The sequence below is a fragment of the Schistocerca cancellata genome, chromosome 3 (assembly GCF_023864275.1).
Source record: "Schistocerca cancellata isolate TAMUIC-IGC-003103 chromosome 3, iqSchCanc2.1, whole genome shotgun sequence".
In the NCBI taxonomy this organism is placed as follows: domain Eukaryota; kingdom Metazoa; phylum Arthropoda; class Insecta; order Orthoptera; family Acrididae; genus Schistocerca; species Schistocerca cancellata.
The window spans coordinates 587,313,614-587,341,385 of NC_064628.1; the positions used below are offsets into that span (position 1 = coordinate 587,313,614).

General features: G+C 45.6%; 1 long non-coding RNA gene and 1 pseudogene across 1 annotated transcript in view; both read right to left on the reverse strand.

Moving 5' to 3' along the window:
- The window catches only part of LOC126175449 (uncharacterized), an 83,971-nt gene that overhangs the window by 41,313 nt on the left and 14,886 nt on the right, over positions 1-27,772 (reverse strand). The gene's annotated exons all lie outside the window — the stretch shown is intronic.
- LOC126177344 (5S ribosomal RNA) lies at positions 19,569-19,686 on the reverse strand (annotated as a pseudogene).

Genomic DNA, 27,772 nt, shown 5'->3' on the forward strand with positions numbered 1-27,772 from the left:
GGACGAACATAATTTACGAAATGCTACTCTACCTCCATGTTGCGAGGTTATGACAAGGCAGTATTTCATAAACTCTAATTGGAAACCCCATTCGCAACGTTATATTCCTCCGACGTGTCGACCAGGGGACTACTTGACGGACCACCGTGGCCGTGTAGCGAACTACAACGTACCGTAAGAGGCAGTACACTGCGACCGGAACTCACGTATTGCGCAGACGTAGAACAGACAGCGGCTCTAAACATTACAACACTTGCTCAGTGTTTACTGCCTGCACACCTACCTATCATTTGGAGAACAGACGTGCAGGTGGACGATGAATGCTGCAACCACAGCAGAAAAAATTGAAAAGATCCTGAGTTACGGAAAATGCAGGAGAAATGTTAAGGCTGCTGTTGCCTTGTATGCCGAGTATTTTCCACGGAAAGCTCGCTCTAGTTAGTTCTTTTATAAGGATGTGAACGCCTTCACGTCAGATGGCAGCGTACAGTCCTGAAAAAGCAAACTTGTCACAGGAGAAGCTAATGTAATAGCTGTACCAACGGTAGTGCACCACAGTTCGCAGATAAGCCCCCGGCAATTACACCGCGATTCGGTGTGTCCGTAGTTAATATATTCTGGATACTGCGTCGTCATAAGTGTCATCCATACCACATGCCACTGCCTCAAGAACTTCATGGCACCGATTTCCGTTACCGGGTAATATTTTGCGGATGGGCACGTCAACAAATGCAGACGACCCTCTTGTTCTTTGCCGAGGTACTGCTTTCCGATTAGTCTACATTCACAAACCATGGTAGCGTTAACCGGCATAACATGCATCACTGGAGTGTAGACAACTCCACTGGTTACGGTAGGCTGGCCACCAACATCCTTGGTCAGTTAACACATGGTGTGGCATCATGGGAAACAAACTCATTGGTCCGTATTTAATCGACGGCAAGTTGAATGGACGAAAATATCGAACGTTTTTAGAATAGGAACTACCGGTACTACTGCAGAAAATTGTCGTGCACGTTCGACAACTTAATGTGGCTTCAGCATGACGGCTACCCACGGCATTACGCAATTGAAGCACGGGATGTATTAGACTGTGTTTACACTGGTCGGTGGATCGGCAGAGGTGGCCGTATTAATTGGCCCGCCGGGTAGCCGGATTTTACGTCGCTGGGTTTCTTTTAAAGAAATACGCTGTACTAGCAAGTGTCAACATGCCGTGAAGATATGGCCGACCGCATCAGAAACGCCTGTGCTGACTTTCCTGCAGATATGCTTCTGTCCTGGGTACGGTCATTTCAAAACTGGATCACTAAGTGTATTGACGTTGGCGGTAAAACGTCTAAGTACTTTCACTAATTGGAAAAGTAGAGTAGCATTCGCCTCGAGCCACGGCCGCAGTGGCGCGTCGAGTAGTATGACGTTCGATGTGTCGGAGGAATACAGCGTTGTGAATAGGTTTTCCATTTGGAAGTTATGAAATAATGGCCTGTCATAACCTCGCAGCATCGAAGTGGGGTCCCACGTGCCATTGGATATTTTAGGGCCATTGAGAACCATGTAAATTATGATTGTGTAGCCATTTCTATTCCTCCGATTACAGCGCTATCTGTGGAGAAACGAAGAAAATGCTTCAGACAAAACGTACATAGATTTTACCATAGAATCGTAATCTGCAGTAGAAAATGGGGATTCTCATTGAAGATTTCAAGATTCGCCCACGCACGCGGCGTGGTGGCGGGTCGAGTGTGGTATCGCTGGATGTCCCCCTCGGAGGCAAACAAGTTGGAATTATAGCTTTTTTGATCCGATGTGTAGTTTTTGAGATATTTCAATGTCTTCAATTAAAATGAACAGTCTGTATAGTTAATCCATCCTGGGAATCGAGAATATCAACGATTTTTGCCTGTTTATACTCCAAAATATCGGTCCCAGGAATTCCAATACTGTATAAAAATCTCTGCAGTAGTTCCTCAAACTAGCCTGGACATAAAAAAAGAGACCACGGGACTTCAGTTTATATATGTAAATACACTCCTGGAAATGGAAAAAAGAACACATTGACACCGGTGTGTCAGACCCACCATACTTGCTCCGGACACTGCGAGAGGGCTGTACAAGCAATGATCACACGCACGGCACAGCGGACACACCAGGAACCGCGGTGTTGGCCGTCGAATGGCGCTAGCTGCGCAGCATTTGTGCACCGCCGCCGTCAGTGTCAGCCAGTTTGCCGTCGCATACGGAGCTCCATCGCAGTCTTTAACACTGGTAGCATGCCGCGACAGCGTGGACGTGAACCGTATGTGCAGTTGACGGACTTTGAGCGAGGGCGTATAGTGGGCATGCGGGAGGCCGGGTGGACGTACCGCCGAATTGCTCAACACGTGGGGCGTGAGGTCTCCACAGTACATCGATGTTGTCGCCAGTGGTCGGCGGAAGGTGCACGTGCCCGTCGACCTGGGACCGGACCGCAGCGACGCACGGATGCACGCCAAGACCGTAGGATCCTACGCAGTGCCGTAGGGGACCGCACCGCCACTTCCCAGCAAATTAGGGACACTGTTGCTCCTGGGGTATCGGCGAGGACCATTCGCAACCGTCTCCATGAAGCTGGGCTACGGTCCCGCACACCGTTAGGCCGTCTTCCGCTCACGCCCCAACATCGTGCAGCCCGCCTCCAGTGGTGTTGCGACAGGCGTGAATGGAGGGACGAATGGAGACGTATCGTCTTCAGCGATGAGAGTCGCTTCTGCCTTGGTGCCAATGATGGTCGTATGCGTGTTTGGCGCCGTGCAGGTGAGCGCCACAATCAGGACTGCATACGACCGAGGCACACAGGGCCAACACCCGGCATCATGGTGTGGGGAGCGATCTCCTACACTGGCCGTACACCACTGGTGATCGTCGAGGGGACACTGAATAGTGCACGGTACATCCAAACCGTCATCGAACCCATCGTTCTACCATTCCTAGACCGGCAAGGGAACTTGCTGTTCCAACAGGACAATGCACGTCCGCATGTATCCCGTGCCACCCAACGTGCTCTAGAAGGTGTAAGTCAACTACCCTGGCCAGCAAGATCTCCGGATCTGTCCCCCATTGAGCATGATTGGGACTGGATGAAGCGTCGTCTCACGCGGTCTGCACGTCCAGCACGAACGCTGGTCCAACTGAGGCGCCAGGTGGAAATGGCATGGCAAGCTGTTCTACAGGACTACATCCAGCATCTCTACGATCGTCTCCATGGGAGAATAGCAGCCTGCATTGCTGCGAAAGGTGGATATACACTGTACTAGTGCCGACATTGTGCATGCTCTGTTGCCTGTGTCTATGTGCCTGTGGTTCTGTCAGTGTGATCATGTGATGTATCTGACCCCAGGAATGTGTCAATAAAGTTTCCCCTTCCTGGGACAATGAATTCACGGTGTTCTTATTTCAATTTCCAGGAGTGTAGTATAGAAGATTTATAAAACATTTTTTATTTAATTACTAAAAATGACTATACCCGTTATTTTATGTTTGAGTGCAGCAATGTTCGTCTAGTATGCAATGTATGTACTAATGGCAAAAAGATAACTTTATGTGATATGATTACAAATTAACAATTTTCAGTTTTGTCACTTGTACTGAGAAATCTTGCTTTTTGGAAATTTCATGAATCTACGTCAACGGGAAGTAGCTTAGAGGTTTTAAAGAGTGAGTTTGCGAGTCTGAAAATATGAGACATAAATGGCCGTATCTTTTGACTGAACTGACTTAGAAGTTTATAATTTTTACGCTGTCAAGGAACCAATTTAAACTTAATAAATCTACCCGTTCCCGAGGAAAAAGGTTTTTAAAAATCGGACAGATATACAGACAGACAACAAACCGATCGTATAAGAATTCCGTTTTAAGATTGTGGCACAGAATCCCAAAAACCAGTAATGAAGTACCCTCTTCCATGCACTGTACAGTGGCTTCCGGAGTGAAGATCTAGACTCATGTAAATATCACTAATTTCTGGCAATGCTACAACATTGGCTAGTGTCGAAAATTCCATGCCAGCATCGCACGCGTAATTTCTTGTGTTGTATTTCTTACCTAAAGTTTTGATTGGTTATCGTCTTTCTGACCCAGTAAACTTCACCGTTTGGTATTGGAGTTGTAGTTTCAGTAGTCACATCAAGTAGAGATTACGTGTATCTACTGAACGTCGTTATCTTCGAGGAATGGTGTCGCCATCATTCGAATGAATGTTTCTCACCGATGTTAAGCTGTGACTTTTCCTCTGATTATAGCGAAGGCAGCAGGATCGGGATATTGCTGAATAGGTACCTCACAACTGTCGGTGGAACTAAACCGAATATTGTTTTCCATGTACTAGGGAGACATTACATGCGTGACTAACAACACCTGTAACCTGTCTACTGGGCGAGATAACGCGCCATGCTGGAATCTGCTACATACGGCTGCACCTGAACTTCCAGTCTACCAAGTGAGATGGCACGACGTGCGCTCTTGTTTGGGAGGAGATGGCTCAATTTCTGGCATCGGAGACTTCCTACGGTTTCCCTAAATGCCTGCTTCCTTTCCACAGTCTCCTCCTGCTCTAGCTGAGTCTCTAATGAGGTCGACGTATAAGACAGACGCCAGAAGTTTACCACTATCGGAGTCACAGTCATTCGTTTCTACTGCATTCAGCGTAACATTCAGCTTCCTTCTTATTTCATTTTTCAAAGGGGAGAGAAACGGATCAACTATTCTGTAAGACCATCCTGGTTGTTCGTTCACAGAGTAATACCGTAGCAGCCGCATGCTGGTCTTCGTCATTATCGATATACTATTCTTGAGACGGCGACTCTAATTAGTGTGCGTATACAGAGGACCTGCTGGCACAGTAATAATGATACAAAAACCCCTTTCTCCCTGTATTCGGACCTTACAAATTAATCGATTTTGCCTCTGAGGACACCTTAGTTTTTCCCCATCTGAAAAAAATTGCATCATTTACTGTTGCGTGACGAAATATTCTGGTCGTGTTAAATCTGGGGTTGACGCAATGTTTCGCCGAATTTCCAACTTCGGTAGCAGGTGATAAATACGAGGTGCGCTCAAAAAGTAAGGCAACGCCTTGTTTTCTTGGCCAATTTCGGTTCAAAAAATGCGTAAATTGTTGTGGGAAATCGTAGAATATTCCCACTTCAGCCCCTACAATTTCATGAAGCTAGTCGATAGGTGGCGGCGCTATACGTAGCCTTCAAAATGGCGAAAAATCGAAATATCGCAAATATTCATAGGCGCTTGCAAAATACCTACGGAGACCTGGCAGTGAACAAAAGCACGGTGAGTCGTTGGGCGAGGTATCTGGCGTCATCGCAACAAGGTATCGCAAAGCTGTCCGATCTCCCGCACGCTGGCCGGCCGCACACAGCCTCAGGAAACTGAAGAAGCGACTTTTCCGTGTTCGTCACCGCAAAAATGCAAACGAACTCCTCCTTCTCCACGACAACGCAAGGCCTCACGTTTCATTGGACTGTTCTTTCTCATTCAGCCTACGGTAAGGATATCTCATCTTCCGACTTCCGTACGTGTGGCTCACTGAGCGTTGTATTCCGAGGTAAGCAGTACGCGGATGGTGGGGAGGTTACTGATGCAACAAGACGTTGGCCCCGGTGTCGACCAGCAGAGTGGTACCATTCGGCCATACAGGCCTCCCAGTAAGGTGGCGAAGATTATGTTGAAAAATAAGACTTTGAAGCCAAAAGATGGGGGAATAATCCTGAATAAAACCAACCTGCTCTCAGAAAAAAAATGTTGCGTTACTTATTGAACTCCCCTTGTAGAAAGATTATTCCATAAATTCCGCCGAGAGAGCGTGCTTCCCCAAGTCAATGAAAGTCGTTCTTATTGAGTCATACACGATAGTTGGTCGAGAAGCTTATAGTTAATTCTTTTCCACGAAAACGTGATGATAATACGTACTACAACTAATGTATATTTAATAGATGCAGGAAATATTTCACTTTGTCAGGAGGCGGTAGAGATACCTATACACCTACAATTCAGCCGTGCAGCTATGCACCCGGTTCAAAATCTGTACAGGTATCTGAAGGTGTGTAAGCTACGTTCAGTTTTTCCACCAATTTCGTTCTGTGTTCTCTGGCGTTCCGTCTAGTGTTCATGGCGACAAATTGGCAATGAGTGACGGAAAATGGAGGGTCGCAGTTTGTTGTATTGATTATTTAATTGTTTCTGAAAAACGGATCGGAAGTTGTTTTCTTCACTACACTATCATTATTCGCGTCAGGTTCCAGATGTTACAGTTCGTCTATCACCACAATGTACGCGGTAGTGTTTTTTTTTTTTTTTTTTTTTTTTTTTAACGGTTGGAATGTGAAATTTTTTTATCTCAGAGTTCAAGAAGATTTCGGTAACCTTCAATAAAAGCCAAAAGCGCATTTTTCCCATTGAGGTCATGATGGGTACAGGATGATTTTCGGGTAACTGCTACGATTAAAGGGCAGAACAGCACAGTTTACCGTCAGGCAACTTAGTCGCGCGTGGGCGGACGGCATATCTGAATTGCACAGTTATCTTCGGTATTCGTACAGTTTATCTCTCAGACATGACGTCAGGTGTTATGAACTGCGCAGTTGAAGATATGGAGGACCAATAAGACGGGCGCCTTGCAACGAGGACGGTAGTTAGACGGTAACCCCAGTACAACAGCAGAACATCGTTTGCCCTTGCCTTCCCTTGATGTCTGGTGACATTCTTCGAACTCGTTGCACGCCCGGCTCAGATCATTACGTGTCGGATGAGAGTCCCTTCGCATTTTATTTCTTTTAAGCTCAGGAGGGTGGGACGGCTTTACATCCTAAATTACATACGGGGATCTTAAAGTGACCGTGTTATATTTCTTCATTTCTTCCTTTAACTAGCCCGGGTAATAAGCAGCAGCCTGTTTCAGTTTACGGCAGGCGTCTGATTGACAGTAACGAGAAAAAATTGCCCTTCGCGGAGGTTGTTTTAACAAGCACTGAGAAGTGAAATCAAAGCCTCGCCTCAATCTGCTGCCTTCTGCTTTTTGTCTCGTAAGAGATTTGCAAAGGGGGAGGGAGTTCCTTCGTTATTTAACTTCGCGCCACCATTGCCGCTACTGAAGCGGGAAACACGTGCTCCATCCGGGCAGGCAAGGGAAGGGAAAGGTCACGAGGTGTATAAAGAAGGCGGTCTTGCTGCCGCGAGGGCACCAACACCGCACGGGCTGGCAGCTGCACCGTGTTACAGTTGAGGACTATTGGTAGAGGCACCAAGTGAACTGTAGTTTACTTTAGCAATTTATTCTTACAGATATGAACTTCACAAAGTACATCTAAATATTGCTTTCAGGCAATTTCCGCGAGAATACTAGAGGATGTCCCGGATAAATGAGACTCACGTCACACAAAAGGTAGTAATACTTACCAAATTCAGAACAGAGCCCTGTCCATTGTCACTAGTTTCCTCCTCCCGTGGAATCCTCCACCAATATGTGTAGTCTGTGGAATTCCACTACCAATAAAATGTATTTTTAACTACATGTGTTTCATATGCAGACATAGGGGGCAACCCACTGCTATCCTAGCTAACATTGGCCTAAGTATGACACGTATTTCATGATTTTCTTGAGCGTCAGGCGTACTATGTTAGGGAAAGAAAGTCAGTGAGTTATGAGTGGGGATCGGCCCTTGTTTTTTGTGTAAGCAGTCAGCCATCCGTAAAACTGGCAGTGTGTAATAAACATGTTTTTCCAAACGAATTGTGGAGTTTAATACCTTAGTGTCACCTATATGCATCGACATAGCTAGACATTCTGGACAAATCTGGCTATTTGCGTCCCTGTGAAATCGCTGCAGCAATTTCGCTTGTGAGAAAAGACATCGTTCAAACGACGAGGTGTGGATGTGGATATCCAGTTATGACGCTGATGGCAACGCTTTTGAATGGCCCGAATGTAACATCAACATCATTATAACAAGAAAAATGCATAGCAGCTTTCACCTACTGAATATTCGCGGATTATGTAGATTACAGAGAGCTACGATTCGGTCGCTGGCCGATGCCAGTAAATTTTTTTCCGTCACTTATAGCTGCTTTCACCTCTGGAAAAGATATAAATGTTATCATAAATGCCAAACTTCACCGTGCTTCGGAGGACACTTTATGCTGTCGGTCCTCCTATGCCTGGCCGGGTAAATTATTTTAAAACTGAGTAAAAGACTAGTCATTATTATACCAAGTGCAGCATTTTAGTGAGACTTCCTGGAGTACTAAAAATATGTGTCGGACTTTACTCTGGCTTTCACGTGCACTGGTCTTCAACAGTTCCACCAGTACCTGGATCATGCCATTCAAATTTCACTCAAGTTCTCCTGCATACCCTGACACTTCTGCAGGGCAGGATATTGCGGAGAAATGGCTTAGCCACAGCCCTGGGGATTGTTATCCAGGCTGAAACTATCACTCTGCAGGGATGTGTGCACTGTTTGGGAACCTTCCAGTAGGAGAACTTCTGTGAAGTTCGGAAGGTGGAAGAGAGGTGCTGGTCAAAGTCAAGGTGCGGGGGCAGCTTGTGAACCGTTCGCAGGTAGCTCAGTAGATAAGAGAACTGTCCGCGAAAGCCAAGGTTCTGGGGTTCGAGTCGCAGTTCGTCGAACAGTTCTAATCCGCCAGGAAGTTTCTGATAGCACTACGGTATTCAAACCAACATACTGGTTGATGACAGATTTATCTTTTTTGTGCACGCTACAATTTTCTATAATGAACACTGCTTCTTGGTAGTTTTAAAAGTATATGTTTAGTATACTGCCGCTTCACGCAATTGTTGGGAGACACATCAAGTGTGCCTAGCAACAACGAATTAAATATCTAGCCGTAGTGTTACGAAGCCGTATGAAGTAGCGCAAACATACAGAATAAATGGTAGCTGCCATGGAGAGCAGGTACAAAATCCCTGTATGACCTACTACTCAGTGACGTCGACTGTTTGAGTTGCTAGTCAGGTGGCTTTTTTTCTGTTTTTGGTGTTTTTTTCATGGCAAAAATTCATTAATATCTCTATAAATTATTGTACGCTGCTCTGCAAAACTTAGAGACGAGATAATAAAGCACCATGATATTCTCTGGTGTCCAAAATTAAAGCAGAAAAAAAACGCTATTGCCCCGTCCTGCATCTAATTGACGACGTAGTAATGCGAACTGTCAACAGACGTCGGCACGATGGTGTTCTGCACGGAAGATGGTGTTCCGGTCAACGGGCAACCATGCCCGTGATGACGTCAAGACACATTTCAAACAGGGTAGTGTTTGACTGGTAGTTTTACATCCACAGTCGCTGTGTACACAGTCACAGACATTGCAGTGTTGCACAGAGAATGTGCCTCTGCGGAGGAGGGCCATGGGAAGAATGTAAGCAGGACCGTTGCAAACTGATGTGGACCTTATGTGAATTGCTCTGTTGTTTCTCGGATGTGGCGACGATTTGTGGAGACCGAGACTGTATCCCGAAAACAAGGGCAGGGCCGACCACATGTGACACCAGAAAGAGAGGAACGTTGTTTGGCTGTAAGAGCACAACTGTACCGCCTCAGTACTGCACAGCAACTGTCGTTTGGCCTCACAGGATCCATTTGACTGGCCGAGCGGTTCTAGGTGCTTCAGTCCGGAACCGCGCTGCTACTACGGTCGCAGGTTCGAATCCTGCCTCAGGCATGGATGTGTGTGATGTCCTTAGGTTAGTTACGTTTAAGTAGTTCTAAGTCTAGGGGACTGATGACCTCAGATGTTAAGTCCCAAAGTGCTTAGAGCCATTTGAACCATTTGATCCATTTGACGTGTTGTATCGAGCCAAACGGCGTACAGAAAGCTTCGGCAGAGTGGTCTTTAATGTCGGAGACCTACTTTATGAGTACCGTTGACGCGTTTTCACAGAAGGGAACGCCTAGAGTGGAGCGTTAATTTGCAACCTGGATGGTCGAACAGTGGGCCAATGTTCTTTTCACAGATGAGTCCCGATTTGGTCTGGAGAGTGATTCTCGACGGATTCACATATGATGGGAATGTGGAACACCATTTCGTGACGCAAACATTGTGGAAAGAGACCGATATCGAGGAAGATCAGTAATGGTGTGGGCGAGGATTTTGTTGACCAATCGAACACCTCTTCATTAAATATACGGATGAATCTGCAACGTTTAACAGCTGTCCAGTATTGTGATGAGACCTTGGGGCTGCATGTGCAGTTGTTCAGAAGTGCTGTGGGTCCAGATTTCGTACTGATGGACGCTAATGCTCTACCTCGTAGAGCATGGGTTTCCTTGGAAACTATCTTGATTTGAATTCCATAGAGCATGTATGGGATGCACAACTCCTTTCATACTTTATGGAATTCAAATCGAGAGAGCGGTCAGACCACACCATGCGTGCAATATCTTCCGTTTCCAAGCATCTGCTGTCTCACGATGTCTAATGACTTCTGAGATAGCTGATATGGAGTTTCTGGCAGTAGATGGCAACACAATGCGCCTAATATGAAAAACGTATGTTTTTGGGGGTGTCCGGATACTTTTGATCACATAGGTACTCCCGAGGCCAGCAAGATCAAGATCCGCAGGTCGGTGCCTGATAGAAAACGTGGGGGATGAGCTCGGACGGTAACTCCGCCCTAGTGCCAGTATCCAAGATATCCAGGACCAGTTACAACAGTTGCAAGTAGCTTGTCTCAGGAGAGGCTACAACGGCTTTACGACACCCTTGCAAACCGAATCATTGCATGCATCCACGCCAGAAGGGGGGCAATGTCATAGTGATATGTGTTCTCCTACTGGCTAGTTCTTTGTAAATTAGACTCGAGTCTTAATCACTGAAATAACATCACATACCTTCCCAAACCATGGAGTTTCATTTAGTTCCCTCCTCTCCTTCTAGATGCTTGAAGTTTTTTGTCAGGCAACCAGATCTTATGCATACGTATTCCTACACATAATTATCTGTTCTGCCCATGAGTTAACGGTGTCCGTAACACACTGTAGCTCAGCTTGTGAGAAAAGTAGCAGAATGGTAGTTGACGCTGCCGCAGAATAGAAAGAGGCGTTCCCCATTGCTCGTCCACAAAGACCTGGCATGCTCCAACAGCATTCGCTGGGAGAACATAGGCGCGGCGCTAGCGGGGATTAAGCTAAGCGTGGGCGGAGGCGCACAAAACAGTAATCAGGCGTTGCGCCGCGACCGCCTCTTCTCTCTCCCACAGCCTCGGGCCGCGGCACAAAAGGACGAGCAATGAACGAACCTAATCATTGTTTTGGAAGGAGTGTTTTTAAATGACGCGTTATTAACGGCTCTGAGGTACGGCGGGTTCCCGCGTCATTAGAAACTCATCAGCCTCGGCAGATGTTCCCACAGGAGAGAGCGGGGGCAAGCCGCGCGCTAGTCGGACCCTGCGTCTGCCTTCCTACCACACTCTGTTCTGTCACCTCTCGTGTCTGACATGCTCACAGTCTGCAGGGGAAGAAGAGAGATGTATTTGTTCTGCAGCCATTGAGACTACTGTGGGGGTGAAAAAACTTGTCACTGGAGGAAGAAATGGGAAAAAATAAGGGTTAACAAACAAAAACAAAGTAAAAAGCACACACACACACACACACACACACACACACACAGTCGACAAAAATATGGAAACACCAAAAACACAACACACCCGTTGACATTCAAAACAGCTCCAGTCGTCTCAGAGTGGATGAATTCAGGTCCGGAATGGTTTTCAAGGTAATCTTACACCGTTCTTCTTGCAAAACATGGCAAGTTCAGGGAACAATGATGGAGATGGGTAGAAATCAAGCAAGCTTCTCTCCAAAGTATATGGCAAAGGCTCAATAATGTAGAGATATGATGCCTATAATGGTCAGGGGACATGCAGCAACCCATTCTCGTGCTCACCTAACCAGTCCTGGACGACGCGAAATGTGTGAAAAGGTGTTCTGCCGTCGTGGAGCACAGCATCAACACTCGGGGATTAAACATCACACCATGGGATGGACCTGATCACCCAAAATGGCCACATTATCCTTGGTAGTAATGCGATCTTCGAGAGTAACCATGGACCCCATAGAGTATCACAGTATGGTTGCCCAAATCATCACGGAACACCCACCACATGCCACTCATGGGATGTAAAGTCCACCAGAAGTTGGAAAGAGTATGAAGGAAGAATCATCCCACCAAATGACTTCCTTCCATTGGTCCACAGTCCAGGTTTTATGGCTTTGGCACCACGTTTTACTGTTCCGGACATTGGGTTCATTGGTGATTGGTTTTGTAATTCTAGCTTGCCCTACCGTTGCCTGCTTATGGTGCGCACTTGGTGTTGTTTAGGTACTGGCAGGGTTCGTGAGTACGGCATTCAGTTCTGCAGTGAATTTCGTAACTGTCGTTCCCTTATTTTTTTGTCACAGTCCTCTTTAACGACAGTATGTCACGATCACTCAGCACACACTTTCGTGCACGTTGTGATTTAGCGGGAGACGTTTTTCCGCTTTCCCTGTATGCGATATAAATCTTCTGGTTCCGGAAGCAATCAAGATACGAGCACGAACAATTTAGCCACATTCGAATTCACTTAGTTTGGACATACTGCTCTCACAACGACACAGGACACTGTTCTGACAACGACTGACGTAACGTATTGAGAACATGGCTCGGGCGCTGGTCGTAGTCAAATACAGTAGTGCATCCTGCAGGCTTGACTGCATCTGCATTTATGTACAAGGGTGCATTTCTTGCTGTGTTTCATATTTTTGGTTGCTGTATTTCGTATTTTTGTCCAACCCCTGTACACAGAGAGAGAGAACGAGCACAGAGGAGGCTTCTCCTATCTAGAAATTCGTCAGTCAGTCTGTGGTGGCAGTAGAAAATAGCAAAACGAATGCTAAAGTTTTAAATTTCGCGTTTAAGGAATCATTCACGCAGGAGGATCGTACAAACATACCGTCGTTTGACTGTCATATAGACTCCTACTTGCCGGCCGGGGTGGCCGAGCGGTTTTAGGCGCTACAGTCTGGAACCGCGCGACCGCTACGATCGCAGGTTCGAATCCTGTCTCGGGCACGGATGTGTGTGATGCCCTTAGGTTAGTTAGGTTTAAGTAGTTCTAAGTTCAAGAGGACTGATGACCTCAGCAGTTAAGTCCCATAGTTCTCAGAGCCATTTGAACCATTAGACTCCTACTTGGAAGACATAGAAATTGGCATCCGTGGCGTCATGAAGCAACTGAAAGAGTTGAAAAGAGTAACTCCCCAGGTCCAGATGGAATCGAAATTCGGTTTTACAGGGAGTGCCCTGCAGCATTGGCTCCTTACTTAACTTACATACACTATCTGATCAAAAGTATCCCGACATACCCAATAACACACGTTCTTAATATTAGGTGCAGTGTGCTGCCACCTACTGCCCGGTGCTCCATATCAGCGACCTCAGTAGTCATTAGACATCGTGAGAGAGCAGAACGGGGCGCTCCACGGAACACACGGACTTCTAACGTGGTTAGGTGGTTCGGTGATAGGGTGTCACTCGAGTCATACGTCTGTACATGAGATTTCCACACTCTTAAACATCCTAGTCCACTGTTTCTGATCTGATAGTGAAGTGGAAACGAGAAGGGACACGTACAGCACAAAAGCCTACAGGCCGACCTCGTCTCTTGAGTGACAGAGACCGCCGATAGTTGAAGAGGGTCGTATATGTGTAATAGGCAGACATCTATCCAGACCATCACACAGGAATTCCAAACTGCATCAGCATCCGCTGCAAGTACTATGACAGTCAGGGGGGAGCTGAGAAAACTTGGATTTCATGGTCGAGCGGCTGCTCATAAGCCTCTCATCACGCCGGTAAATGCCAAACGATGCCTCGCTTGGTGTGAGGAGCGTAAACATTGGACCACTGAACAGTGGAAAAAGTTTTGTGGAGTGGCGAATCACGGTACACAATGTGGCGTTCCGATGGCAGATTGTGGTCACGGCAAATGCCAGGTGGACGTCATCTGCCAACGTGTGCAGTGCCAACAGTAAAATTCGGAAGCTATGATGTTGTGGGGTTGCACCGCTTGTTGTTTTGTGTGGCACTATGACAGCACAGACCTACATGATGTTTTAAGCGCCTTCTTGCTTCCCACTGTTGAAGAGCAATTAGAGGATGCCGATTGCATTTTTCAACACGATCGTGCACCTGTTCACAATGCATGGTCTGTGGCGGAGTGGTTACACGACAGTAACATCCCTGTAATGGACTGGCCTGCACAGAGCCCTGGCCTGAATCCTACAGAACAACTGTGGGATGTTTTCGAAAGCCGTTTTCATGCCAGGCCTCACCGAGTATCATCGATACCTCTCCTCAGTGCAGCAATCCGTGAAGAATGGGCTGCCATTCCCCAGGAAGCCTTCCAGCACCTGACTGAACGTATGCCTGCGAGAGCGGAAGGTGTCATGCGGGCTAAGGGTGGGCCAACATCATACTGATAACCAGCATTACCGATGGAGGGCGCCACGAACTTGGAAGTCATTTTTAGCCAGGTGTCCAGATACTTTTGACCACATGGTGTACTTCGCGAATATCTGACCTGTTGCCAAGTCCCAAGCGACTAGACTAAAGCACAGGCGGGTCCTGCAAATAAGAAAGGTAAAAGGACGTATCCGCATAATTACAGATCAACATTGGGTAACATCGGTTTGCTTCAGAATTCTTTAGCAGATTCTGAGTTCTACCGTAATACATTTCCTTGGGACAGAAAAGTTTCTGTCCATAGATCAGCACGAATTTAGAAAGCATCGCTCGTGCAAAATTCAGCTAGTCCTTTTGTCTTGTGATATCCTACAAACAATGGATGGAGAGGCAGTCATATTCTTAGATTTCCGGGAAGCCTTTCACTAGGTTCCCCACTGGTGACTGTTTACGAAGGTCTGGTCCGTGCAGACTAATCGGTTTCCAGGAACGTGAGGGGACTCAAAGGCTTCTTAAGTTACAGAACCCAGTACGACGTCCTCGACGGCGAGTGTTCTCAGAGGCAAGGGTATTGTCAGGAGTGTTTCAGGGAGGTGTGATAGTACCGCCCTTATTCCACAAGGTAGTCAGAAGCAGTCTGAAAAACTTGTAAGTGTGTAGCAGGATAGGTTGTGCTGAGAAGTAATTGTTCAGAAAAAAAATCAATACGTTGCGTCGTTTCAGAGTTAATTAAGATCGAAGTTCGCCAATCACCCCATAGCGCGCGCAGATTCAAGCGGTCCGCCGTATATAATTATTGTCAATTGTTCTCATAGATTAGATGATAGCACACAATACGACTCAACCTTTGGCTCGGGTTCGACCCCTTCTACCGTCCTATGCCCAACCGTTGTATCGCTCTCTTGTATGGTTTTAGGAAACCAAACGAGGAACACGTTACGTGACACTGTCTCTGGTGGGACGCTTGAATTTGCGCGCAACGGCTTGATTGGCTAACACCAGTACTATTTGACTCGGAAAAGGTGCAACGTATCGATTTTTTTCTTCACAGTTATTTCTCGGCGCATCCTAACTGCATCACCTTTATAAGCTTTTCAGGTTGTTTCTGACCACCGTGTACATACGTTAGTGATCTGACGGAGAGGATGAACAGTAATTTGCGGCTGTTAGATTATGGCCCTGTGGTGTACGAGGAAGTGTCGTTGCTGAGTGATTGTAGCAGGTTACGAGACGACTTCGACGGAATTTCTAGTTGATATGATGAGTGACAACTTGCTCTAAATTTAGAAAAATGTAAGTCAGTGCGGATGAATAGGAAGAACAATCCTGTAACGTTCAAATACAGCATTAGTAGTGTGCCTCTTGATAGAGTCACTTCGATTAAAGAGGCAGGCGTAACGTCGCAAAGCGAAGAGCACTCAGGGCGTTAGTAGGAAAGGCGAATTGTTGACTTCGGTTTATTGGAAGAATTTTAGGAAAGTATGGTTCATGTTTAGAAGAGACGGCGTATAAAACATTCTTTGAATACTGCTCGAGTGTTTGGGATCTGTAACACAGTAAAAGGTCTGATTAAAGGAAGATATCGCGCCGGCCGGTGTGGCCGAGCGGTTCTAGGCGCTTCAGTCTGGAACCGCGCGACCACTCCGGTCGCAGGTTCGAATCCTGCCTCGGACATGGATGTGTGTGATGTCCTTAGGTTAGTTACGTTTAAGTAGTTCTAAGTTCTAGGGACTGATGACCTCAGATGTTAAGTCCCATAGTGCTCAGAGCCATTTGAACCACTTTAAGACATCGTATAAAAGCAGAAGCGTTCTCTGATAGATTTGATACCGGCAGGTTCGAGTACATGTGTGTGTATGTATATGAGTGGGGGGGGGGGAGGGGGAGGGGTTAGGGATGCTAACGATGAGGTTACAGCGCGGTAGGCTCTATCAGCAAGCAAGCATTACGGAGCTCTCTTTTCGCGAGGCACTGCTGCGGAAATTGTCCGCCCCGATAGCTGAGTGGTGAGCTTGACGGATTGCCGTCTTACGGGCCCGGGTTCGATTCCCGGCCGGTTCGGGGATTTTCTCCGCTCAGGGACTGGGTGTTCGGTTGTCTTCATCATCATTTCATTCCCATCCGGCGCGCAGGTCGCCCAAAGTGGCGTCGAATGTAATACGACCTGCATCGAGGCGGTCGGACCTGCCCCGTAAGGACAGACATCTGCGTGTAACATCAACCAAAATCCCTCAACACAAAGGTACTCGTCTACGGCGGCAGTTCCAAACAGCTACAGGAGTACAGGTGTCGAAACGAACGATACGAAGCAGACCCCACGAGCAGGTATTATGTGCCGGAAGACTTCTCAAGGCTCGTCCTGTAAAATGGGGTTCGAAGAGGGGCTCGGGTCACATGGACACGAAACCATTAGGCAGCGTTGGGACACAACGCTCCTTCCTGATGAGACCCGTATCTGCCTCCACCCTGACGATACTGAAATTCGTGTGTGGTGGCAACGAGGACGAAGTTTACAACCTAACTGTGTCGTAACCCGCTTCTTTATCAAAGCGGTTCACTCATGTTTTGGGATGGAACCACGTATAACCGCAGGACACCCGTTGTGCCAATACATGGGAGGTTAACTGGTGTGAAGTATGGGGACGACATCCTTGCACGCGCTGTGGCTCCATTTGGTGAACATTTGGAGCAGTACCCACGCTGATGGACGACAACGCACGCCACATGTCTCACAATCTCGTGAACATCTCTTTAATGGAGCATAGAATCTGTCGGATGAAATGGTCTCCATATTCTCCAGATCTCAGCTGCATTGAGAATGCATGGACTGTGCTAAAACGAGCGGTATTCAGTCCCCCTGTCCTATCAGAGGCTTTACAGGACATCATACAGGCGCTGTAGAGGACTGGGATAGTACCCCATAGGCTTATCTGGACAATTTTATAAGGAGTACGGCTAACGCAATAAAAAGTGTCTCTAATTACGAGGAGGGCAAACTGGTTCATAAACAATAAGTTATGCAAGATAACAGTGAGAAGAAACCGTAGTGTTTGCAGTGGAATTTCAAGTAATTTTTTGCATTTATCAAGTAGAAATGTGTTCATCTGATTTATTTTTGTATTCTTATGAATAACCTGGCGGAACAAAATCATTTTTGTTGCCTAATTATGTCCAGTATTTCAATCAAGTGAGATGCAACATTTATTTTGACCTCTGTATATTGCTTTCTTGGAAGATGTGTTGTGAGAGTGATATCCCAATTCTGCTACATAGACTTATTATTGCCATGATTTCTGTGCGTCACAACAGACGTATTCTGTGCTCGTTTCTGCAATAACTGTGTGCACACGAGTCAGGGGCTTCGACTTACGGTTTTTGCGTTTATTCTTTTTCTTGTTATTGTTGCGGACTAAGATGTTTCACATAAAAATATTAATCAGAACCGACAGCCAAAAACGGTAATAACCTCTGTGGTTGATGTACACTAACCGTCGTTCTGACGATCTCAAGGAAACGGCACTTCATAATGGAATCATGATTACAGAATCCCTCGAATTACCTTTACAGCACATCCCGTGAATTATATTCCCCCGTCATTTTTCAAAAGGGAGCGCAAGCATCCCTGATGATTCGGAGATTATGCAAAGATGTTAAGTCGTTATTATAGGAGCGCTGACCGTTTCGGACATTCATGGAATTCTGAACGTTTAATGGTAATGCAGCCCGTGGGGCGCAAAATCACTATTATTAGGGTGTTCTTTTTAAACGAATCATTATTTGCATGTTAATGCGAGCCGCTTCCTTCCTGGCTGTCGACGTGAGCGTGATGGATATCCGTTAATTAGTCACAGCCCGCATACCGAGCTGGCAATTACAGTCGCCGCCTGGCGCGCCGGTTCAAATTACAACAGGTAGCTAGCAGCGGCGAGGTCTGCTGTAGCTAGTAGCCAGTAGCCACAAGTCTGCGCGGGTTGCGACGGCAGTAGTGGACATATCCACAGGTATCCGCATTAATACGAGCCTGGCTCTTTGGCACTAATTGTGGATCAATTTTAGCCAGACAGCGCAGCAAAGTTGCACAGATCACATCAATATTCGAGAAAGGCAATAACAGTAATCCACTAAATTACAGACCCGTATCATTAGAGTCGATATGCAGCAGCGTTTTGGAACTATATTGTATTCGAACATTATAAATTACCACGGAGAGAACAGTGAACTAACATATAGTCGACATGAATTTAGAAAACATCGTTCTTGTGAAACACAACTAGCTCTTTACTCTTACGAAGTGTTGAGTGCTACAGAGACAAAATTTCAGAATTACTCCATATTTCTAGATTTCCAGAAGGCTTGTGATAGCGTACCTCACAAGCAGCTCGTAATCAAATTGCGTGCTTATGAAATATCGTATCAGTTAAGCGACTGGATTCGTGATTTCCCGTCGAAGAGGCTCCAGTCCGTAGTAGCTGACGGAAAGTCATCCAGTAAAACAGAACTGTTTTCTAGCGTTTTCAGACGTAGTGTTACAGGCCCTTTGCTGTTCCGTATCTACATAAACCATTTAGGAGACAATCTGAGCAGCCGTCTTAGGTTGTTTGCGGATGATGCTGACGTTTATCTTCTAGTGAACTCAGCAGAAGATCAAAACCAATTGCAAAACGATGTAGATCCGATATCTGTATGGTGGAAGAATGGCAGTTGACCCTAAATAATGAAAAGTGTGAGGTCATGCACATGAGTGCTGAATGGAAACTGTTAAACCTCCACTACATCGTAAGTCAGTCAAATATAAAGACTAAATTCAACTAAATACCTGGGAACAACTTAAGCTGGAACGAAAAAAGCACTCAGTCTTCAGGCCACGAGTGGTCTATCGGGACCATCCGAGCGCCGTGTCATCCTCAGTGGAGTGAGGATGCGGATAGGAGGGGCGTGGGGTCAGCACACCGCTCTCCCGGTCGGTATGATGGTATTTTTGACCGAAGCCGCTACTATTCGGTCGAGTAGCTCCTCAATTGTCATCACAAGGCTGAGTGCACCCCAAAAAATGGCAACAGCGCATGGCGGCCTGGATGGTCACCCATCCAAGTGCCGACCACGCCCGACAGCGCTTAACTTCGGTGATCTCACGGGAACCGGTGTATCCACTGCGGCAAGGCCGTTGCCTAAACTGGAAAGAGCACATAGAAAATGTTGTGGAGAAAGCGAACCAAAAATTGTTTTACTGACAGAACCCTTAGAAGCTGCAACAGATTTGCTAATGAGACTGCCTACACTAAGCTTTTGCGTCCTCTATTGGAGTACTGCTGCGCGGTGCGGCATCCTTACTAGACAGGATTAACGGGGTACATCGAAAAAGTTGAAAGAACGGCAACACATTTTGCATTATTGAGAAATAGGGGAGAGAATGTCTCGGACACGATACGGGATTTGGGGTGGACATCATCAAAAAAAGGCGTGTCTATTTGCGGCGGGATCTTCTCACGAAATTTCAGTCAACAGCTTCCTGCTCCGAATGCGAAAATATTTTGTTGGTGTCGACTTATATGTAGGGAGTAACGATCATCATACGTGTTCGTTTTTCCCGCTCGCTGTTCAAGAGTGCAATAATGAGAATTAGTGTTCGATTAACCCTATGCCAGGCACTTAAATGTAATTTGCAGAGTAGCCATATAGACGTAGATGATATATTCTTCCTTCAACCAAGTTAATGTTCAAACAACAATGTTTTGAACAGACTGATGGGATCACCATGGGTGGTGCTCTATCTCCCTGGTATAGATGTGATAAACTGACCGGTGAAAACCGATGCTGGTATTTTAGTTTCGAATAACCGGTATCTCTTGGCATTTGTATTCTTCCGGGTACAACAGTTGTTTGTTTTTAATTTTTTTTCCAATAACTGAGCAAGAAAACGGAAATATCAGTTTGATTTAGCACCAGTGCTAAAAATTTTTGTTTTGAAATAAATCTTTTTTAAAAACGAGTAATGATTATTCATAAAATCTGCTCTGGTTTGAAATATTACGTGATTATAGAAAATAGAAAAGCGTTCAGTGCTATTTTAATAACATAGCCAACGGAAATAGCAACAAACACATGGCATACGAATTGATACAGCTTTGCTAGCCGGCCTGTGTGACCGAGCGGTTCTAGGCGCTTCAGTCCGGAACCGCGCGACTGCTGCGGTCGCAGGTTCGAATCCTGCCTCGGCATGGATGTGTGTGATGTCCTTAGGTTCGTTAGGTATAAGTAGTTCTAAGTTCTATGAGACTGATGACCTCAGAAGTTAAGTCCGGTAGCGCTCAGAGCCATTTGAACCAGCTTTGCTGAAACAGTAATGTCCCTGTTGGCTTGCGTCGTGGTTTAAAGTACGCGCGTACGTGCATTGTGGAACACATGGCTCAGTCTGGTCTATACGGTAATTTCGCGCTGTCGTCGCCGGACATCCGTTGTATTGAAGAACGGCATCAACCCTTGTCTGGAAATATTTTTGCGAAGTGTAGTAGCAATGGAGTACACTGCTTCGTATTCCTTAAGAGATTAAGAATTTATTTGCAATTTTTATAAAACAAGAAAAGAGGTTAGAGCGAGTTGGCGCAGTGGTTAGTACTTTGGATTCGTATTCGGGAGGACGACGGTTCAAACCCCCGTCCCGCAACCCTGATTTAGGTTTTCCGTGATTTCCCTAAACCGCTTCAGGCAAATGCCGGGATGGTTTCTTTGAAAGGGCACGGCCGACTTCCTTCCCCATCCTTACCTAATCTGATGGGACCGATGACCTCGCCTCCTCAGAATCAGTCAACCAACCAACCAAGAATGGGGGATGGATGTTATGGTAAGAGTAATTAATTACAAAGCCGTGATATAAAGTCGCGCTGGAGGTAAATCTCATATTTAGTCTGTAGAAAGCTGAGTAGGTCACAAGCTAACAAATCAGTAAGTGAATACAAATGACTTTATTGAACCAAAATGACCCGTTTCCACCATCAGATAAGCGTGTCTCTGAGGGTACCCAGTAGACCTGATAGCTGAATGATATTGACGTAACCAACTTGAACAGACTCTGTGAGGTCCACTGGTTACCTTCAGTGCCAGGATCTTCTCATGGCGGCATACGTCGAAACGCGTCATTTTGGACGAATAAAGTTATTTCGTATTCATTTAATGACTTATTACCTTGTGACGTACTCAGATTTCTACAGAATATACTTATAAGTAACAACTTAAAAACTTAATAACAGTTCATTCCTAGTATACAATAAAAATAGAAAGTAGCTGATCTGTTGCGTGTGTCTACACAACATGGTTTCATCTGCTTGCTTGAAAGTGGACGAATTAAAATGAACAAAACTGTTCTTCAGTCTCAGCACTGACTAATCGTAATGCCCAAATAGTGGTATAATCCCCAATTACAACCCGATTTTTGAGCGGGGTTTCAAAAAATTAGATTCAGTGGTAGAAAACTGGTGATTTTTTATAGTGTTCAGTCACATATCACTTTTCGAGAAAAGGAGCGAACGGTGGTCGGACAAGTTTCTTTTTAATTTGTCTGTTTAATTTAATATTTTGATTCTATGTGCCTTGAAACTCAGTCATAACTTTTAAGCCTTTGTTCGGTTTAGACGTCTATTACAGGAAGTAGTCGGGAAAAAAATCGAATACAGTTTATTCCAGAAACCGATTACCTTGGGCAGTTGTAACAATCAAATTAAACTGCCGTGAAAAAAAAGACGATATAACCGAAAACCGGTTGTTTTAGCGATAACCATCCTCCCTACACTCTTGTGGTGAGTCTTTTTATGGAGGACTTTGAGGAGAGACCTCTGGAATCAGTGGCCTACAAACCAATTGCATTTTGAAGGTATATGGACAATCGCAGCATGCCTTCATGCAGAAAATAAATTAATTGCGTTTTACATAACTTCAACACCATTCATGAAAACTGAAAACTGTGGAAAGAGAGAGGGATGGTGTCTACATTACCTGGGCGTTTTGGTTACACCGGCATTCAGTTTACCATCGGTGACCGTGTAGCTCTCTAGAATGAAATGATAATGAAATCAATACCCTAAACTGTTGACAGGCGTTGATATACATCAACGGGGACAGTTGAAAATGTGTGCCACGACCGGCACTCGAACCCGGGATCTCCTGCTTACAGGCAGAAGCTCTATCCATCTGTGCCACCGAGGGCACAGTGGATAGTGAGAATACAGGGATTTATTCCTTGCACGTTCCCCGTGAGACCCACATTCCCAACTTAATGTCCACACACCACATTCGTAATGCCCCTGCTCATTACACTCATTACTCGCGGCAGACAATCTTACCGAGCCCCGTAAGAATTTGGGCAATGCGTGTGCATCCGCACAGAAGAAGAAGGTCAATGGCCGGTTAGCCTTAACTATATGAAGACGGTATCTATTCTTTCGGACATGTCCAAAAGAACAGATACCATTTTCAACTGTCCCCATTGATGCATATCAACGCCTGTCGACAGCTTAGGGTATTGCTTTCATTATCATTTCATTCTAGAGAGCTGCACGGTCACCGATGGTATCTGTTCTTTCGGACATGTCCGAAAGAACAGATACCATCCTCATATGGAAATATGTCTAGCTCGTCTCCCTTTTCTTGGCAATATTTCGTTCAAGATAGCCAGAACACTCCAGAAATTTCAGCCGAAAGCGGTTTTCCGCCAACCATCTAAGATTGTAGATTTTCTGGGATGCGCGAAGGACGATTGGTTCTTGTGGTGGGCAGAGATTTGCAAATGTGGTAAGGATTATGTAGTCCATTCCACGCGCACCTTAGAAGAATGCTGCACAGAACACCATCATTGCACTCGTCCTTTGCAGTCAGACAAGTCTGCTATTGCTGAACATTGTATCACATCGGGTCCTCCAAAGAAGTACAATAAAACAATAACTTGGCCACAGAAACGTCTTTTTGGGACCCCATTATTACAGAATACGTGCCGTGGAAATACGCGTGGCGGAAAAATCTGACGAACTGTGGTAGGGTATAGCAGTCGGATAAGACGTGGAACAACTTCAATACAGCGATTTTCTCCAAACGAAGGCGGCAAAGTTCGCCGACGGCCACGGCAAGCGGTGACCCTGAGAACAGTGGTACATTAAATGTATTCGCAGCTGCGAATATGGACAACCATCAGCTGTATAATGGAATGACGACAATGAAAATTGTGCTTTACGGGAATTCGATTCCGAATTCCCTGCTTATCGCGAGCGGTCGCCTCACAATTTGGCTGCCCGTGCGCGACTCACCGCCAGACCCAGTCTGCTATATTTCGTCAGCCATGTGTCTACAACTTGTACTCGTACATCCATTATGAATATTTCTGTACAGGTGAGACATTTTACTTGAAAGTCACTTGCCCAGTGCCGGCAGATAAATACGATATTGCAGTGCCTATGTTATTCTCTGTTGTGATGCAAACTCCCTTTGCATCGCAGTTCAGAATAACACAGACACTGCAATATCGTACTGAGAACAGCTGAGTTCCGCAGTTCCACTAGTGAAGGCGATGCCGTTCAGATAGTGTGGTCCTTTGGTCACCACGATCCTAAAGCCACCAGCAGCCGGGCCGTGCATTCGAAAGTTGAGCGTGTCGAATTTAAACGTCACAGCGTGGAAAATACACATTGGGAAGTCTTTGCGAACGTGCAGGGCAATATCTAGCATGTCAGATACTCTGAACTTGCGCTTGAAGATAGACCAGTGAGTGGAATAAGGCCCCTTACGTCAGGTGATGCCATCTCTCTTCAGCACACACTCGTGAGACGCCTTGCAATTGAAGCCCACAAGTATGAGGTGCATTCAAGTTCTAAGGCCTCCGATTTTTTTTCTAATTAACTACTCACCCGAAATCGATGAAACTGGCGTTACTTCTCGACGTAATCGCCCTGCAGACGTACACATTTTTCACAACGCTGACGCCATGATTCCATGGCAGCGGCGAAGGCTTCTTTAGGAGTCTGTTTTGACCACTGAAAAATCGCTGAGGCAATAGCGGCACGGCTGGTGAATGTGCGGCCACGGAGAGTGTCTTTCATTGTTGGAAAAAGCCAAAAGTCACTAGTAGCCAGATCAGGTGAGTAGGGAGCATGAGGAATCACTTCAAGTTCTTATCACGAAGAAACTGTTGCGTAACGTTAGCTCGATGTGCGGGTGCGTTATCTTGGTGAAACAGCACGCGCGCAGCCCTTCCCGGACGTTTTTGTTGCAGTGCAGGAAGGAATTTGTTCTTCAAAACATTTTCGTAGAATGCACCTGTTACCGTAGTGCCCTTTGGAACGCAATGGGTAAGGATTACGCCCTCGCTGTCCCAGAACATGGACACCATCATTTTTTCAGCACTGGCGGTTACCCGAAATTTTTTTGGTGGCGGTGAATCTGCGTGATTCCATTGAGCTGACTGGCGCTTTGTTTCTGGATTGAAAAATGGCATCCACGTTTCATCCATTGTCACAACCGACGAAAAAAAAGTCCCATTCATGCTGTCGTTGCGCGTCAACATTGCTTGGCAACATGCCACACTGGCAGCCATGTGGTCGTCCGTCAGCATTCGTGGCACCCACCTGGATGACACTTTTCGCATTTTCAGGTCGTCATGCAGGATTGTGTGCACAGAACCCACAGAAATGCCAACTCTGGAGGCGATCTGTTCAACAGTCATTCGGCGATCCCCCAAAACAATTCTCTCCACTTTCTCGATCATGTCGTCAGACTGGCTTGTGCGAGCCCGAGGTTGTCTCGGTTTGTTGTCACACGATTTTCTGCCTTCATTAAACTGTCGCACCCACGAACGCACTTTCGACACATCCATAACTCCATCACCACATGTCTCCTTCAACTGTCGATGAATTTCAATTGGTTTCACACCACGCAAATTCAGAAAACAAATGATTGCACACTGTTCAAATAAGGAAAACGTCGCCATTTTAAGTATTTAAAACAGTTCTCATTCTCGCCGCTGGCGGTAAAATTCCTTCTGCCGTACGGTGCTCCCATCTCTGGGACGTATTGACAATGAACGTGGCCTCATTTTAAAACAATGCGCATGTTTCTATCTCTTTCCAGTCCGGAGAAAAAAAATCAGAGGCCTTAGAACTTGAATACACCTCGTATATGCGAGCCGGTTACAGGCAAACAACTGCCGCCGAGCGCGCTGCGACCGCGTGTACCACATTGGGGCACACGCACGGTGTGCACAAGCCGCAACGTTTCTGAGCGTACAGCAGCACATTCAACTCGGCACGCTCAACGTTGAAGTTCGAAAGCAAGGTCCATGACAGCTTAGCGCTTGCGCAGAATACACACGGCGCACTAATAATTTCTGGATTGGGGGAAATCTTCGTGAGTTCTCGACGGCTTACCTGAGGGTGACTGGAAGGTGAACAATCGAAATACCGTGTAGTATAGTATGCGACCACCGGCTGAAGACCAGAAGCCTCTTTGGTCAATTTTTTTGTGGCTAAAAGTTAAAAAACCGTATCAGTAATATGATTTTCGTTCATTTTTTTGGTACAAACTTTCAATAATAACGATTATCATTATTGGGACGGGATCCCTAAATACTGCCCTAAATGCACAGCATCCTGTAGCCGGTAGACCCGGTGTTAACATTTGCAACGACTAAAAACTGCTACTTATTTTTCGTAGAATTACACGCACAATTCGCTATTTCCGCCATACTAATAGTTGCCTTGCAACTCGTATGTCATTTCTGTCTCGTTTACGTAGGTAGCCCACGTAATAACGATGTGTCGATACAAATCGACATGAATCTTCGCTTCATGATGTTTCTCCTGTTTGGGTATCAAACATAATAGGCCGGCCGCAGTGGCGAGCTGTGCTAGGCGCTTCAGTCCGGAACCGCGCGTGGATATGTGTGATGTCCTTAGGTTAGTTAGATTTAAGTAGTTCTAAGTTCTAGGGGACTGATGACCTCAGATGTTAAGTCCTATAGTGCTCAGAGCCATTTGAACCATTCAAACATAGCATAAATAATTACTGGTATAACGTCACTCTTGCTCTCAAACGTTAATCTTGAAAATATTCACAAGTACACATTACATCGCTTGTTACATTCAAAAGTGTAACGCAATCACATAGTTTAAAATGAATTAATTTACATTTCATACTGGGAATGTATGGCTAACATTTAACGGTATGCAAGATGTGACAACTTGGAACACGACTTTTTAAAATTCTAGTTGTCGAAATGTTTTACAAAAAAGTTCAGAAATCCATTTAATTATTACAGAAATTGTAGTATAAGGAACGAATAAAGCACATGACAGAATATTTTTAATAGAATTGGTCATGATCAGCCTTCATGTTACTAGTCATTGGAAAGTGAAATACGAGGCCGAATTCTACACTGAAAATTTAGGCTAGGCGCAAGCGCACCGTCAGAAACTCCAGCGTACTCAACATACTACAGTCGGTTATAACACGAGTATTTTAATGTCTGCCAACGTGGATAAAGGCTTCACCGCCAGCAAATGACCGCGGCCGGCGTGAACACACTGCACGTGGTGAGCGCAGCGCTGCACCTGAAAATGGAAAGATACAGGAATAAGTAGCATTTTTTTGTATAAATAATATCGATATGCATACATCGACATTATTCTGTAGATCTGTAAACAGTATCGATGCATTTCCCCGAATCATAAACAATATCATTGCATTTTTCCGACGTATCAAAAATGTCGATTTATTTTCTCGGTGTATCAGGTTTACACCATCCTGAGTAATTTTAGTGGTTCTTGTTGTGTTGTTTGTCCTCAGTCCTTAGACTGGTCTGATGCAGCTTTCCCCGGTAGTTTATCCTCTGCAAGCCACATCATCTCCGCATAATCAGTGCAACCCATATCCAGTTGAGCCTGCTTACTGTATTCAAGCCTTGGTCTCCCTGTACAATTTTTCCCCCACACCGCCTTCCATTACCAAATTGACGATCAATTGATGGTCCTTCTATTCTGGCGAGGAACTCCTGGAAAAATTAAAAAATTAAGCTAATTCCTGTGTTACGTTGTTGATTAAGTTTCTTTAAATTTGTGGCTTGTCGTCTGCTTAGATTTCATATATGTTTCATTTTATGTATTATTACTTTCCTGTTATAATTTTATGTACTGACTTGTCCTTTGACCAAGGAAACTTGCTTCTCAATTTGTTCCTACGGAACACGATATATAAAATGAAATGAAAAAATCCAGGACGT